The sequence below is a fragment of the Balaenoptera borealis genome (genome assembly GCF_965194805.1).
Source record: "Balaenoptera borealis genome assembly, chromosome: 10".
Classification (NCBI taxonomy): Eukaryota; Metazoa; Chordata; class Mammalia; order Artiodactyla; family Balaenopteridae; genus Balaenoptera; species Balaenoptera borealis.
Genome location: NC_138874.1, coordinates 117305798 through 117323219, shown reverse-complemented (window position 1 = coordinate 117323219; position 17422 = coordinate 117305798). Strand labels below are relative to the sequence as shown.

General features: G+C 55.5%; 1 protein-coding gene and 1 long non-coding RNA gene across 15 annotated transcripts in view; both read right to left on the bottom strand.

Annotated features, from left to right (window-relative positions):
- Positions 1–17422, bottom strand: part of INPP5A (inositol polyphosphate-5-phosphatase A) — a 181576-nt gene that overhangs the window by 101004 nt on the left and 63150 nt on the right. The gene's annotated exons all lie outside the window — the stretch shown is intronic.
- LOC309635601 lies at positions 9908–17422 on the bottom strand. The gene is made up of 2 exons (XR_014248927.1): positions 16439–17422; positions 9908–16256 (listed from the first exon to the last, which is right to left on the bottom strand). It is a non-coding gene; the product is annotated as an uncharacterized lncRNA (long non-coding RNA).

Below are 17422 nucleotides of genomic sequence, written 5' to 3'. Positions count from 1 at the left end.
GCCCTGACCTGCAGGCGGCAGGCAGCACGTCCAGCCTCGGGGAGGGAGACTGGACCTGGTCCTGCTCCAGCTGTGACATCAAAACACAATCCCCAAGACGGGGAGGTTCCTTAAAAAGGAGGAGAATTCAGACCAGAAAGTGTATTTCAGCCGCGTGGGAAAGGCACCCAGGTGATACCAGCGGGTAGAGTGGGCTGCCCTGGCTCGCACCCTATGCCCCGTTTAAGTGGGTTTATGGGACGTCCACCAGGTGCTTCCGCTTCCCACTGAACACAGGTGTGGACTCTCTCTGTTCCTGGTCACCAGCCTCAGGGCTCAGGCTCTCGGGGACGGGGACCAGAACAGGCCCAGACGTTTCCCCAGCTGGCGGCGCCACAGCCCTGCCCGGGGGGAGTGGGACCAGGCAGCTTGCCTCGTGCAAGCTCAGTCCCGCTCCGCGCAGGCGCTAAAACACAGACTCCGAGACAAGCTGGAGGCTGCCCACCAGCGGCCCCCTGGCAGGCGCCCTCACACACGATGCTCCCCGTGCAGCCCTTGCCGGCGTGGAATGATCACAAGACAAAGTTCAGGAATCCCAGGGGTGTCCACGCAGCAAATCACATTCACCAACCAGAAAAGACTGCAGAATGGTCTCCAGGCCTGAAGCCTCGATGCAAAGGGCACAAGGGACCCCAGTCAGGAGAGGCTCCGGGCCAGCCTGGGTCAGGTCACCAGACCGATCTGCCCTCAGGCCCAGGGTCGAGTGTGCACAATGCCAGCCACGCCCACAGGCGCACACAGCAGCCTGGTCACGCGGAAGCCACCAAAGGCTCCGTGATGTGTGCAGCTCTGTCACCCACCCTCTGCAGTACCTGGAACAACATATAAAACCAGACCTTCACAAAGGGGGCACAGAATTCCCCCGGGAGCAGTTCCTCCCTGGGAAGCTGGTGACTTCACACGAAGTGAACGCGACGCTCTGACACAGGCAGATCGTCACGAGCGTGACTCCAAGGTCCGTGACACCAGTTCCTGTAATTCTGCAGCGTGCTCTCTGCCCAGCTCCACAACGGGGTGGGGGGAAAGGAGAAGGAAGCCCCAGAGATGCTTGGGTTTTGTGGGCGAAGACGGGGCCCCGAGTCGGTGACAGGTTCCTGCAGTTCACGCCGTCACCTCTTGTAACTGAGGCTGCAGGTCACCAGATCGCGGCTGGGACCACGACCCAAATCCCCAGGAAAAGCCAAGCGGAGCCGCCTTCCAAGGACTTTCCATTATGAATTAGGGCAGCGAGGACGAGGGGCCCACGTGCGGCCGCGTTAAGTCACAGACACACGGGGTCTCTCTGGGCAGGCCTGCCCACCTGTCTGCCTTCACCCGAATCCCATACATGTCTCCTTCGTAAGACGTCTGCTGTGGTTTAAACTGAAATAGCCGTTTATGGCACAGAATTCACGCTTTAAATCACAAGAAACTCCTCAGACATTTGACTCTGACCCCACAAATCTCAGAAAATGGAGAAATCCGAAACTAGCAGCTCCTTGGGAGTGGGCGGACGCCCCTCATGCGGACTCCAGAGCACCGGGCAGCGCCCAGCAGACGGGTCCCTTCCTGGGACGTGGCGCCGTCTCCGCCGTGGTTTATCTCTGAAACCCGTGGTGGTCTTGCCTGAGCTACAGGGCCTGGAGGAGCAGGGGCCCAGGGCAGCCCCTGCCTGCCCGCCAGAGCCTCAGCTGCAAAGGAGAGACGAGGCCTGCGTACGGATGGCAGGGGGACAGGGCACCGGCGAGAGAAGGGGCCTGGCGGTACCACCGAGGTGGGCACTCCGGGAGCTGCCAGGGCTCCGGCCCTGCTGTGGGCCAGGGAAGCCCCGTCACAGCCACAGCTGAGGAAGCAAACGCCGGCCCGGGGGTGGGCGGGCTGGGACCTCGTGCCCGTGGGGGGCCGCGCCTGAGCTTACAGAGGCACCGGGGGACGCATGGGGCAGGCACCACCCCGATGGGCACGCTGTGGGCTTCCCGGGCACTCACGGGGCCGGACAGCCCACTCCTCTCAGTCTGAGGTCACCCTGCCCAGAGCGCGTCTCCCTACAGCACTGCCAACATTCTTCCCGAAGGACCAGCCCGTCCACTTGGGCTTTGCCTTAAACAACTGGTAAGAGGCGACACTCAGCATCAACCTGGCGGGTCTGCCGGCTCCTGGACGCACGGCTCCATCTCGCCCTGGCATGCGAGGCTGGGGTCCGGGGCCTGCACCACGGAGCGCCCAGAGCAAGAGCAGAGCTGGCGTTCCTCTGCCTCTCGTCTTCCAGGCCCGCACATCTGTGCACCAAGTCCGTCTGACCCCAGGCTCATCTCCACCTGTGTCTCCCCTGCCCCACCGTGCTCCTTCCAGGGCCTCTTGCATCTCCACCTCCAAGAAAAGACGTGGTGCTGAAAAGCCCTCCAGGAGCACTTCTTCGTGCTATAAACTCACAAAGGAAAGTGACAAAGTGAAGAGCTGAGCTTTATCAGTAAATAAACTGATCAGGTAAATGAGTTTTATTCACAATTCTCAGAAAAGCTGGCTTACGAGGTTTCCATTGGGATTGCGCTTGGCCAACAACAGAAAACCAACAACCAGCCGCTTGCATAAGGAGGCCGGGCTGGCAGGCAGAGACGGTGCACCTGCTCGCAGACGGCGGCCAGGAACCAGCTGCTTCCACCATGTCTGCTCTGCCACTGCGAGCACTGGCTGTCATCCTCGTGACTGCAACATGGCTGCAAAGCCCCCAGGCCTCGTGCCTACATTCCAGGCAGGAAGAAGTGGAAAGGGCCTAAGGTTAAAGGAAAAGGGGAAAGGGCTTCTTTTCTAGTGCTTTGCCTACTTTATTTAGACAAGAAGGCTCTCGCCGGAGACTTCTGCCTACACGCTGTGTCACAGGACGCACCCAGAAGCCACGCACAGGTGGCACTGGCTAGCACTCTGCAAGCAACAGAGCCCGGTGTGGGTCACGTGCAACCGCACGTCGGGGGGTGCCGTCTGCCCCCTCTGCCGCCGCCCCCGCCGCACCACGTACCCACCTTCCAGTCTCCCGAGTCTCAGGCTGAAGGACGATTGCAGGGTGGCCACATCTGTGACCCCCTTTAGTGCCATGGTCTCTGAAGACCACCGGTTTGCAAAGCCCTGGGCACAGACGAAGGGCTCGCTTACCAAGGAACCTGTTGTCCCTCTTCTCCTGACAACTCCCAACCTGAGCCCCTCTTCAGAAGGCCGCGCTCCAGCCCGGCCAAGGTGCTGGGTGCGAACGCGCCACAGACACACAGGTGCTTCTGGCCTGCCCGGCGCCAGCGCCTGCGACTCGGCACACAGCCAGGGCCGCGTGTCCGCATGTCCCCATGTGTCCTTGGCCTGGAGCCGTGCGGGCAGCTCCCGCCCCTCCACCCTGTGCCCTCCGGTCCCCGCCACTGCGTTCCGGTCTTACCCAAACACCAAGTCATCTGTCCTAGCTCAGCGGGAGGGAGACTTTCTGGCTGGACTCCCTGCACCACAGCTCTGCCCGGACAGAGGCTGGGGAGCCCCACCCAGCAGAGGCGAAGCCCCTGTGTGCCTGCAACACCGTCCCCGACTGAGCCACTTTCTGGGGAAGGATGACCTCTATCCAACACATTTTAATTGGTAATCACAATTAGATTTAGATTTAAACACAATTAAACTAAATTTAATTCCAAATTTAAATTATAGTGAAATTAAATTAACCTGAAACTGAATTTCAATTGATCATCAGTTTAAATCAACAGCCAAATAAAATGACTGATATTATTTTAACTGTTGAAACTCAGCGTCTTCTACACAATGACCCGAACGACACTTCCCGATGGCCGAGCACGATCACCCTTAGGGACAGCAGGCACACCTGCCCTGAGCGCACACGTGTGAAGTCAGATCATGAGCAGTTACGTCACGACGGTTATGAACTTCCCAGCCAGTGCGTATCTTGCTCGAGTTCCCCTCTGCGTGGAGAAGCACGTGCAGGAGGCCTCAGCACGTGCTTCCGCCCGGCTATTGACAAAGGTCCCGTCCTCCTAAACCTGAGCCACCTGCATTACATGGACGCACCTGGAGGAGCGCCTGCCAGCGGAGCCTGGGCGGCAGGTGCAGGGAACCCGATGGGGACACAGGGGAGGAGGGGAGGCCCTCGCTACCCCCCAGGAGAGCGGGTGGCCAAGGGGTGCAGGGAGAAGCAACCCTGGAAAACCAAGCCCCAGGGAGCAGTGCAGCCCTGTCGAACCACAGTGACCTCAAGTGGCGTGGACACAGGCCCCAAGTTCAGGGCTGCTAAGAGATCGCCCCACATGCCACCTACCGGGACCCCGCACACGTCGGTGACCTCGAGGGCCGCTCGCCAGGCCCGGCCATGCCTGGTCGCAGGTCCCAGCTGGCGTGGCCTCAGGTGCCCCCTGCACACACAGCGGGCATGAGAGGATGTTTCAAAAGCCAAAAGGAGGCATTTAGATGAAATCATGCCGAAATGTAACACAAAGAGGCCAAAGTCACGTCTCACTTGAAAACGAAGCTATTAAAATGACAAGATCCTTATCATGAAACATTTCAGAAGAAAAGTAACGAATGATCGTGGAAACGAACAGCGTACACCGAGGGACACGCCGCTGCCATTTCTCTACGCCCACAAGTCGCACGTTTCATTTATAACCAAAGGTGACGGAACAGATCCACACGAGGCTTTCCCTGAACAGCCGGAGATAAACTTGCAGCCAAGTACGGGGAGCTCCTGCTGAAAGAGCAGACTTGGAAGAGCCTCACTCCCACCTCCGGCAGCAAAAGCACAAGCGGGGCAGCGCGGGGCTTCACCAGGGGAAGGAGGAGGCTGACAGCGTCACCTGGATGGCCGGACGCCTTCCTGCACGTTAAGCGCAGTGCCTAGCGCTCCAACTCCATCCAGGACGGGCCACCAGGGTGTAAACTGGACTGAAAATCACAGACACCAATACATTTGTATGCACGAGTTCACAGCGATACTAAAAACCCCACATGTTAGTCGTCTTGGAGTCAGGACATTCTTTTGAAAACTGGTAGATAAAGAGGATGAGGCAAGAATTTATCCTGCCTCGCTCCGTATCTGTGCCTCTGGGGAAGGAAATCAAGGAGGGCAAGCCTCTCCTGAGGAAAGCATCCCAGCTACCTAGCCAGTTGCGACCACACGGGGAACCTGGAGGGCATCCCACCAAGCGAAGCGAGTCACAGAGAGACCCCCTGTATGACCTCACTCACACGCAGAATCTAAACAAGCCAAACTCAGAGAAACAGAGGATAGAAAGGCAGTATCCGGGGCTGGGGAGGGAGGAGGGGAATGGGAGATGTAGGTCAAAGGGCACAAGCCTCAAGTGATAAGATAACAAGTTCCGGATCTAGTGCACAGCCTGGTGATCAGTCCACAATGCGCAGTTGCACGCCCCAGGCCCTGCGGGCGCGGGAGGTGCTGGGGGAGGGGCTGGAAGCCAGGAACCCTCGAGGGAAAATCCCCGGAAGCACCGGCCCACAGGACCAGGTTGCAGGGCGCCAGTGAGACTCTGCTTCTGGAGAGAAAAAGGGACAGCCAAGAGGGCAGGTGGGCTTGGCAACCGGATAAAGGAGCAGAGGAGAAAGGGGGAGACAGAAACCCTGAGACAGAGGAGAGGCTGCCCCTTCGCTGCCCGACGCCAGGCAGGGTGGCCCCCGCGCTCCGGACTTCGCCGGACGGACAGAAGAGGGCGCTGTGAAGCTAGGAATCCTACCCATGCCGACACCCTGGGGACAAGCCAGAGGAAGTTCAAGTCCCTACAAAGCTGCTGTGAACAAGTCAGCAAAAATGTACACATCCTACCCCAGGAAAAGGCCCTCCGCCCCTGAGAAAGAATCACGAAGCAGCACAGAATTACAGGCCGACATTGCAAACAGAGTTAAACACACTCAAACAAGCATTGAGGTGATGAAAAAACACTTGGAATTAGAAACACAAAACTAAAACAGAAATGGACCCAAAAGAGAGAAAGAAAAGTGCTGATTAACCTCAGGAAAGAAATGGGAGAAAAAGACAAAATCATCACAGAGAAGAAGAGCAAATTACAAAGTGCCCAAGGGAGAATCAGCTTCAAGGAAAATTCAGCAAGAAAGTGAAAACAGCGTCATGAAGAGAGCAGGGGAGAAAGGAGTGAACGTGGCCGACAGGCAGCAAAAGAAGAACATCTGCCACCGCGGTCCCCAGAGAAGAAGAGCAAAACCATGGACCAGAACTAATACTTAAAATCTTAACGCAAGAAAACTTTCCAAAAATAGGACAAGATCTGAACTCACACACTGAAGGGCTTTCTAAGCACCTGAGAAAATTAACCCAAAACAACTGACTCCTGGACATATCCTAGTGAAACTACTAGATTTCAAAGGTAAAGACACCATCCTCCAGGTCTCCAGGAAACAAAACCAATGAGACCCTCACCAGACTTACAGGACCAACGTACAAGTCAAGGCAGCAGCAGAACAACCTTTACTGAAAACCTCAGTGAGACAAAGTGTAAGGCAAGGATTACATACATATCAGCCAACTGTCCTTCAAACGTCAAAGCCAGAGAAAAACAGTTTTCCACATACAAAATCTGGTCAGTTCTGTCCCCATGAGCCCTTCATGAGGGATCTACTAGAGCAGGGCTGGGCAAACGTTAACCTCAAGAGCCAGATAAAACGGTAGGCTCTGCAGGCCAGCGGTCTCCGCGGCAACGCCACCGGGCAGGTGTGGACAAGATGCTGTGTGCGTGGGCGTGGCCGCCCCCCAGGAACTTGATCCCAAACCAGGCAGCAGGCGGGATGGGCTGGGGGGCGGGGAGGTGGTGCTGACTCCTACTTAAAGCAGCAATGATAATACCGCCTGCCGGAGTCCTCCACGCGTGTGGACCTAAAGCACACGCCACACGAAACCCATACGATGCCAACGTTTATACATCATACGTGAAGAAGCATAATGTTAACCAGAAGCAGGGGGAAAGCTTTAGGCCCGTGTATCGGAACCTACAGCAACCACTTTAAAATAGTTTACAAAAGGCAAGAAGCCAATAAGCAAATTTAAATAGAATGCAAAAAAAAAGAAAGAAAGAATCCAAAAGAAAGCAGAAATGGGGAAACAAAGGGACAAAGCAGGAGGTGCAAACATAAAACAGATAATTAAACGGCAGACCCCAAATCAACCGTATCAATGGTTACGTTAAATGTGGATGGCCTGGGCCCACGCTGAGCAGTAGGGCTGCAGTGGCCCCCGTACGGGACAGCATGGAAGGTTCTGCGGGACGAGGCAGCGCCGGCACCAGGGGAGATGGGCGTGCAGAGTCACACGCGGAAGGGAATGGGCAGAAGGACACACGGGAAGCCTGGGAGGCCGCCTCAGCGACGGCAAGGGGACCCAGGGGGTGAAGAGCATGCGTGGTAACCGGACAGAACTCGTCAGAAGACACACAACCACACGTGTGTACGTGGCCAGTAACAGAAACTCCCACTCACAGGAGCACACACACGCGTGCACACACACGCGTGTGCACGCTGCCCTAACAGACCGCACGGAACAGTCCAGGCCACAGCTGCACGGCGCACCCGCTTCCGTGGCCCACTCACCAAGAAGGGTCATCGCTGGGCCACAGAATAAGCCCCTGTGCCTGCTGCCCTGGGCTCTCTGAGCGTCCACGTCCCTACGCGCCTGCCTGGGACAGTCGCCGTGCACAGGCCAGACACAGAGCAAGCACCAGACGGCATGTCAGTTCGACGCCACCACAAATGCTGCGGTGCCAGGACCGGCTGTGGGGATGTCCCCAGGCCCCGGGGCCGCGCAGTCATTCCCGCCCCAGACCACACGCGCCAGTTCCGGCCCAGAGCTCTCTGGGCAGCTGAGGACGGAGCTGCTGGCCTTCCCCGGCCTCTGGGAAGGCGCTCTGGAACCTGAATGAGCCCAGACAGAGATCCCTTTGGGGCCGACGGCACAGACATCTTGAGGAAGGACAGGAAAGTCCCTCCAAGGTGTGGGCAGCACGCTCGGGTCACGTCTGGCTGGAAGGAACCAGTAAAGCGGGCACTGGACGGGGCAGAGGGCTCCAGGCCCCCGGGAGGGTCACTGTCTGGCGCCTCCGCCCTCCTGGGCTCTAGCTTGGCTCCCACCCTGCCCACCTGGGACAAGGTCACTGCCCAAACTGCACACATGCTCGGCCAAAATTCTTTACCAAAAAAAGGAGCTTCTGCGAACTTCAGGGAAAAAGTAGCCAACTGATAAAAATAGGTGAGCTCGTTCATAGGAAGGCTCAAGAAAAATATTTTGGAAAAAGGCGAAGTAGAGATTTTGGCAAGGAAGAGCCTACGGAATTAAAAAAAACAAAAAATACACCCCATGCGGCCAAAAAGCAGCGCCTTCCTGATGCTGCGCAGGTGGCCTGGTGAGAAGCTGCCCTCGGCTCCCAGGACGCAGGAGAGCGGCCCTGCCCCTCCCCTCCCCCCCACTAAAAATAGAAACAGCCAGGCCTGGTTAGCCTTTCTCCAAAGAGAAGTATCTGAGTGACCTAAAAAGGAATTACATCCTACAAACAACCCAGTGGAAGCCGGGAGAGCCAAGATAAGGAGCCGAAAAGGGACAAAGGAATTCCTCCAGAGGAAAGATGGCTGCTATTTACCAACTACGCCTGAAAACACCCTGCAGACAACGTCTGCCCACCCTTGGCCTGGGCAGCCGGGGGTGTCCTCTGGACACCCAGACTGGCCCCCGCTCTGCCCCAGGGCTGCGCTGGGACTGGCTGTGGGTGGAGGCTGGGTGCCTGTCCCAGGAGGCCCAGACTCAGCTCCTGGTGACGGGACGCCGTCCCAGAGTCCAGGCCCCATAGCAGCTGCCGGCCAGCGCCCAGGACACCACGAGTTTCCGTGACCTCACCAGCAGGCAGAGGGCCTGGCTGTCTGATCAGCGAGGTTGTCTCCCTGGCCCCGTGTGGGGCAGGAGGGCCGTTCCGCGTCCTTGGGGTGGGTGCGGGCCAGCCATCCAGCCCAAAGTGCAGGGCTGGAGTTTTCTTAGTGAGCCCCCCCAATATCCACCTCGGAGGGGGTCCCGGGGTCAGGGGTCAGAGCACTTTCCAGAAGGGCAGCCTGGACACACCGGTGCCACCACGTCAGTGGGCTCCGAGGGGGTGGGCCTTCGTCTCAGTATCAGGGGCAACGAATGCAGCCACACTGACACCAGCGAGCGAGTGGCTCTTCAAGGGTCAATGAGGATTCTCCGCTGGGCACCACGGGGTCCCCCCAGAGCCGCCGTGCTGTGCCTCACACGCCGTAAGGACGAGCCGGCGTCCGCGGGCACAGCACAGGCGATGAACGTCTGCAGCCTGTCACCAGCTCTGTGTCTCTGTAAAGAACCTCAAACGCTGACGCATCGGGTGAGGCTGGGCACGGGGTGAGGGGGGGCAGCTGCAGACCCACGGCGGCCGAGCCCGCAGCAGGGGGCGGAGGGAAGAACTGGCACTTCCTGCGCCCCCAGCGCCACCCAGAACCCGAGCAGGGCCCGTGCCCCTGGGCTCGCCTCCTCCAGGCCCCCGTCCTTCCTGTAGGAGTGCGTCGTTCCTGTCCCCACGAGCCACATTAGCAGATCAGGGCACACGCCGGAGTCTGGCTCGCAGAGGACGACAAGGAAAGCAGCGGAAACACCGCCTCAGGTTTCGTGCGAACATACGTGTCCACGTCAGGTGGGTAAACAGGGTGGGAATCTTGGGTCACGTGGTGGGCATGTGTTGACTTCACAGAAATGGACAGACAGGCTTCCCCACAGTGGCCTCACCGCCCTGCGTTCCTGCCAGCGGGCTCCACACGTGCTGCATCCTCGTCAACACAGGACGTGGCCAGGGTTCTGTTAATTGTATCCAGTCTGACACATAGGAACTGATATCTCACTGTGGTTTTAATCTGCATTTCCTGAAAGACTAGTGATGTTGAGCACCTTTTCACACGTTTACCATTTGTGTATCTTCTTCCGTAAAGTGTCTATTCAAATCCTTTGCTCATTTGTAAACTGGGTTCTCTGCTTTCTTATTATTGACTTTTGAGAGCTCCTTGTACTTTCTGGATACAAGCCCTTCATCAAATGTGATTTACAAATATCCCTCCCACATCTGGGGTGCCTTTTCATTCCTCTAACAGTGTCTTACAAAGAGCAAAAGTTCCTAATTATGCAAAGTTCTAATTTATCAGCATTTTTCTTTTATGAGTTGTGCTTTTGGTGTTGTATCTAAGAAATCGTTGCCTAACCAAGCTCATAAAGATTTGGGAGGGGACGGGGACGGGGGGCGGGGGACTTAGAGCTAAATTAATTAATTAGTTTGTTTGTTTAATGTAACTTTCAGGTGTGCAGCATTGTAATCCGACACCTGTATACACTACAGAGTGATCACCACCGCAAGTCTAGTTGCCATCCACAACATTTTTGTCTTAAGTTTTCTTCTAGAAATTTCATAATTTTAAGTTTTACATTTAAGTCTACAACGTATTTCATTTTTTGTGTATGGTGCGAAATATGGAAAAAATTTTTTTTGCAAATGGATGTCTGATTGGTCCAGCACCATTTGTTGAAAAGACTGTCCCTTATCTAATGAATAGCCTTTATAGCCTTTGTCAATCACTTAGACATATTTGTGGGTCTGTTTCTGCATCTCTTTTCTGTTCCACTAATCCACATCTCTGTCCTTTTCCCAAAAACACACTGTCTTGATTGCAGTAGCTTTGTAGTAAGTCTTGAAATCAGAAAGTGAGACTCCTTAAACTTAACTGTTTTTTTTCCAATGCTGTTTTGGCTATTCTAGTTCCTTTGCTCTGCCATACACATTTTACATTTTAGAATCATCTTGCAGTCTTCTACCAAAATGTCCTGCAGAGATTTTGATTGGAACTGCAAAACTGGTGGATCAATTAGTGGAGTTGACATGTTAACATAATTGAGTCTTGCAGTCCATGAACATGGTACACCTCTCCATTTCTTTGTATCTTCCCTGATTTCTTTCATCAGTGTTTTATGTTTTCAGTGTACAGACATTAACATATTTCATTAGCTTTATATCCAAGTATTTCATTTTGGTGCTACTCTAAGTGATCATATCTAACAGAAAAAGATGTTTTCAAATTGATCTTGTACGTTGCAAACTAAATAAGTTGACATATTTGTAATAGTAAAGTTTCTGTAGATTCCTCATGATTTCCAGTCATGCCTTCGGCCCAGACACAGTCTAACCTCTTCCTTTCAGATCCGTGTGGCTCTATTTCCTTTCTTGCCTGGCGGCACTGGCTAGGACCTTCCTTCACTGCCACGCTGAACAGAGAGGTGAAACCAGGCATCCTTGCTCTACTCCCACTCTCGAGGCAAAAAAGCATCGCGTCAGCTGTGGGGTTCGTAGTGCCCTTTACAGAAGCTCCTGCGCAAGCTCCTCTCTATTCTTAGTTTGCTGGGAGTTTTCATCAGAGATGGTTGTAGAATTTTGGCAAATGCTTTTTGTGCATCTACCGAGATAATCATGTGGTTTGCCTTCCTCAATCGGTTGACATGGGTAATCTTATTTATTAATTTTGTATGTTAGTGCCAGGCTTGTGTTCCTTTGTACTGATGCATTAACTTTTTGATATGTTGTTGTTTATATGCATGCGTGTGTCGCTTGTGTCTTTATATATATATATATATAGTTTCATATATTCGATTTGCTAAAGTTCCATGAATTTTGGCATTTACTCCATGGGGGATACGGATCTTTTTATTCTGTGACGCCTCTGTCTGCCTTTGCTGTCAGGGCACTGCTTGCATCACAGGATGAGTTAGGAAGCATCACCCATGCGTTAGTCTTCTTGAAAAGTTTCTGTAGAATTGTTGTTGTTTCTTGCTTAAATGTTTGACAGAATTCGTCAGTGAAACCATCTGGTTCTGGAGAGGTTTTTTTGTGGGAAAGTGTTTAGCAAAATTTTAATTTAATAGAGAGCTCATTTATTTCTTCTTGACTTAGCTTTGATCCTTTGTTTTTCCAAAAACATCTTCCTTTCATATAAGTGTCCAAATTTACTGGCAAAAAGTTGTTCATGATATTTCCCTTACTATCTTTTTATCGTCTGCAGGATTTTTAGTGATGATTCCCCAATGTCAAATTTCTAAAATTGGTCACTGTTGTCTTCTCCTTTCAGAAACTACATATAGAAGAGCAAATTAAACCCAAAGTGATGAAAAGAAAGGAAAACATAAAGAGCAGAAATCAGTGGAAGAGAAAACAGAAAACAACATTGGCGCGATCAATAAAACCAAAAGCAGGTTCTCCAAGGTCAATAAAACTGATAAACCTCTAGCCATACCGTTGACTGACTTTTCTCCTCTTTAAGGGCTTCTTTGCCTGCATGGTCATTTTTTATTGGTTGTAAACTATCAAATTGTAAATTTCGTCTTGCTGGACACTAGCCTAGAAGTTCTCTCTGGCTGTAAACTGGGGTGAGTACAGGCTTCCTTCTCGTCCCCTCAGTTCTGCCTGCTGCTTGAGGTCTGAAAACTACTGTTTCATATATGTTTTCTGGTCTTAATTTGTTTAAGGCAGGAGGGTAAATTTGGTACCTGTTTCTCCATGTTAGCTGGAAGCAGATATTACTCATCCCATTATTCTTTAAGTTATTGTCAGGGAAAATCATGAAAGACTTTCAGATGGGCATAAAAGATTAGAGGTGCCCTGTCCCTGTTCGGATTATCTCTGTCTTTAATGATCTCTGAGCTGTTTTACAGTTCTGTGAATTCTAAACACCAGCAGTGATGCAAAGATTCTTGACCTCAAGACGCCAGTGTCGGGCTTCCCTGGTGGCGCAGTGGTTAAGAATCCACCTGCCAATGCAGGGGACATGGGTTCGAGCCCTGGTCCGGGAAGATCCCACATGCCGTGGAGCAACTAAGCCCGTGTGCCACAACTACTGAGCCTGTGCTCTAGAGCCCGCGAGCACAGCTACTGAGCCCGCGTGCCACAACTACTGAAGCCTGCGCACCTAGAGCCCGTGCTCGGCAACAAGAGAAGCCACGGCAATGAGAAGCCCGCACACGGCAACGAAAGGTAGCCCCTGCTCACTGCAACTAGAGAAAGCCTGCGCACAGCAACGAAGACCCAACACAGCCATAAATAAATAAATAAATATATTTATTTATTTAAAAAAAATAAAAGAACGCCAGTGTCTGGTGGCGCACAGCTCATTCCTGGTCAGCCCTGCATCCTTTCTGCAAAGTCATCTCAGCACCGCAGACAGGAGAGTCCACACGTTTGCTCTTTGGATTCTTCTTTGAACCAGTTCTAACATCTTACTGGATCTCTCATTAGTAAATAACAAATATTTATTATCTCAATAAAAAATCATCAATACTTGCTCATTTTTCATGTTTGGATGTGAGCCAGCATCATCCCTGTTTTATAATTTATCTATAGCATTACTATAAATTTGAAACAAGCTAAGGGCCATCGATAGAAAAATGACTTTAAAACATGATGGCCTATCCATCCATTTGATGAAATACCCTGAAGCCATTAAAAGAGAGAGTGTATATTAATCTACATAGAAAGATTTCCCAGTTTACCAAACAAAGAGTAAGCTGTCCAAGTGCGCTGACCTGCGACTGGCTAAGGAAAGTACCTTTTCCCCGGGACACAGAGACATTAGACATGAGGGTGTGACATCAAGCAGAGGCAGAACTGGGGTGGGGACACTTATTTATCCTCCTCTGCTTTGTGCTGTTTCCCCACTGTTATTCAGCTGAGAGCTGAGCACACACCACGTGAAGACACACTCCAGGCTCTAGGGATGCAGCAGCAGGACGGGCCCTGCCCCAAGTGCACCGTCTCTGTAAACTGGAAATTTAAAATCGACTTCCCACCGACCTGGCCTGCAGTCACTAGGATTAGTGACCATCAGAGGCAGAATGGCTGCGCCTGCCCATCCTCAGGTCTGGCTGCAGCCTCGTCCAAGGCCTTCCTGAGGACCCTGTAAGCCAGTTCCTGCACCCCAGCCCAGAGCGGCCCTGAGCCACCCTGGGCTGTTTCCGGCTGTACCTTGGCAGCACCGTGGAAGTTCCCGAGGGCGGGGTGTCTGGCGCACTCCCCTCTGGCCCCCAGCACCCTGCACGGTGGCTGGCACCTCCCAAGCCATGGTCTCTTCCTCTTTGTATAAGGGCACTTATCCCATGATGGTCCCCACCCTCATGACCTCATCTGAACCTAATCACCTCACAAAGGACCCACCTCAAATGCCATCACATTGGGGATGAGGCTTCCGCACATGAATTTGGGGGCAGGGGACACAAACATCCAGGCCACGGCAGAGGTGGAGGCTGCGTTTCCAGAACACAAGTTCAGACAGTGATGAATCCACAGAGCAAGATAAGGCTGGGGGAGGCCAAGAGGGTGACCGGGAGGGGCCTCTCCGAGGGGCCGCAACCGCAAGGGCCGGGAGAGCGGGGCGGGGGAGCGAGGGCAGAGGCCCGAACCCCAGGCATGCCCAGGGACAGAGCGGGGCCAGAAGGAGGCAGCGGGGGGAGTGGGGCCGCCTGGAGGCCCCGCATGGACCCTGGGCCCTCAGCCCGTGAGACAGGAAGCAGGAGGGCAGCAGGACCTGGGTTCCATTTGCAGGGCACTCCGCTGCTCACAGAGAAAGCGCGGGGGTGTGGCGGCCCCGAGGGAGATTCCTGAGGGCCCATGAAGGGGGCTGGCAAGGCTGCCGCTGGCCTGGAAGTGGGTGAGGGTCGCTGGCGATGGTTCCAGGAGTCTGAGGCCTGGGGAGAGGTCAGAGCTGGGATGGGCACAGAGGGCAGGGAAGCACGGGGAGGCCAGCAGGGGTGACGCCAGGCTCTGCGTCTTCTGGAAGGTTGATCACCCTCTCTGGTGCCGTGGCCACGTTCGGGACAGAGCACATGAAAATCCTAGTTCAGAACTAAGGATGGGAACACAAACGGTATTTTCTCCTGTCTCCTGCATTTTTACGGTGATCAAGTTTGACAAAAAAGCAAAAATTATTCCAAGGGTTCTAGAAAACATGAAGGTTGTATTCAGCTCTCCTGTTTATAAAAGCAGATCATTAAAAGCCTACTTTGAAAAATATCACAACTGCATAATAGACTCTAGGATTTTTTAAAGACGTACAGCCACCCAGCACCCTGTGTCTCAAGGCCCTGCCCCCTGGGCCCTGGGCCAGCGCCGGCCTTGCTCTGGGTGGGGCCGCTCGGCTTCCCGACCCACAGCCGCTGGGCTGCGGGCAGGGGGCTGAGAACCCCACTGACCAAGTCGGCCCAAGAAAGGCAGGGGGGGCTTGTGTTAAAATCTTACTTTTAAGAATTGCCACTGAAATTGCTTCCTCCTCCAGAGGCTTCTGCGCGCAAACCGGGAAGAACGTCCGCAGCTCTCATCACTCCTTACGTTCCATGCCCTTCGCCGAGGCGGAGTGTCCCAGCAAGGACGCAGGCGCCCTGCACATGGACCTCGAGAGGAGCACCGAGCTGCCTGCCCGCCGGCCGGGCTCTGGCTCCGGAAGCAGCCCGACGCGGCCGAGCGCGCAGCCAGGAGGCTCAGAAACGAGGAGGTCTGTGTTTCCCGGGGGTCAGAGTTCACAAAAGGTGGAGCTGCCGCCCTCTGAACTCACCCCCAGACCACCGGCTACTCACTGTCCTCACTGCACCGAGGCTCCAGGTCATCAGTGAAACAGGAGGGGAAAGGAAGGCTGGACGTGAGCCCCAAGCCTCCAGTCTGGGGCCTGTCAAGTCGGGGTCTCACCCTGGCTCCCCGTGACCGCTCCCAGGGGCCTCTCACCGAGGGCAGCCCGGCACCCGAACAGGCCTCCCGCCTGCATCCTTGAGGCCGTCACCGCCAAGACCCCTCCCAGCCCGGGGCCAGGCCCGCTATCCACCACATCTCACACCCTGTGCTCCTCGGGCACTGCCGAGGCCCAGCCATGAAAAACAAACGAACTAACGTGACAGCTGCTCTGGCCGAAACTCACACAGACCAGGGAACAGACAGAGCTGGACGGATGGCTCCGGCCACACGCCAGGGCCTCTCACTCCACGGCCACAGGCAGAAGGAGCCGCTGGAGCCGGACCGCGCCCCCGAGGTGAGCCCTCGGCCAGGAAGGCGGTCTCGCCCTGCCCCCTCGGACAGCTGCCTGCCTGGAGCTGACGCGACGGCTCTGCCAGGCCAGGCTTCGGCCGGGGCCCTGAGGTCAGCTCTCCACCTGGGCAGGGCAGACTGTGGGGAAGGAAGAGCTCAGAACCCCCAGGTGACGGGGAAACGAGCCCCACTCACTACCACAGACACCCCCCCCCATGGCCTCTTGCCACCCCCACCCTCCAGGGCCTCAGATGCTCCCCAGGGACCCACCTCCCTGGCCAAGACCACCGCCCGCCTCCAAACAGCCCAGGCAGACACACCTCACTGGACTCTTCCCTCTGGATCCGGCTGCCTCTCCAGAGCGGGAGCGGGACCCGCACCCCACCCCCGTCCCCACCAGTGGCCTGAGCATCTGGTGGGGTCGGGCGTGGAGACTTGACAGGTGGCCACCCCCCCGTGCCAGCAGGGACGGCAGGAGCCCAGGGCTGCCCAGTGGCCCATGTGTCCCGCATGGGATGGTCAGGACACCGAGCGCCCCCGAGGGGACCCGCCAGGTGCCACCCCTCAGCCCCTGGGGCCTCAGCAGCCCTGAGGCCGGCCCCCAATACCTGCACTTCCTCCTGTTCACAGAACACATGTGCTGGGCTCGTCACGCTGTCCCTACCCCGGGCTCTGCGGGCTGCGGCCACACTGGCCTCCTGGTGGCCCACAGGCAGCCTGCAGCCCCGCTGAGCGGAATGCCCCACTCGTCCACCAGTTCCCAGAGTGGCCTCTCAACGCCCCGTCAGGGCCCCACGCGCTCCGCCAAGGACCCCGCTACGGCGAGGCTGGTCCTCGTGGGGGGACGTCTGAGCTGGTCCTGGCTGTGCTCCTCGCCAGTCCCCGTGGAGCACGGGCTCCAGGAGCAGAGTCCTCTGTCGTCCCTCCAGAGCGGCCCCCCGGCATCCAGGACAGAACTGACCAAGACGAGGGGCCCGACCAACAGCTGCTCCACGCAAGGTGCCGGGAACAGGCTTCCCCCAGAGCCTCCGGCCAGCGTCCACCCGCCAGCCAGTCACCGCGCTTTCTGCCCAGAGCCCAGGGCCCCCCGAAACGCACCCAAATGTCCCCACCAGCTTTTGACAGCCTCCCCTCCGACAACCAGAGACCCCGGCGGGGGTGGGGGCATCTGAGAAGGGAGGGGCCTCCGAGAAGGAACCGGGAAGTGGATGGGACCCCCGGCTGCCCGCGCGAGGCCACAGGACGAAACGTGATCTCTCGCAACGTGAGCCGCTCCCCTCCCGTGGGCCCGGCCGCCACGGGGC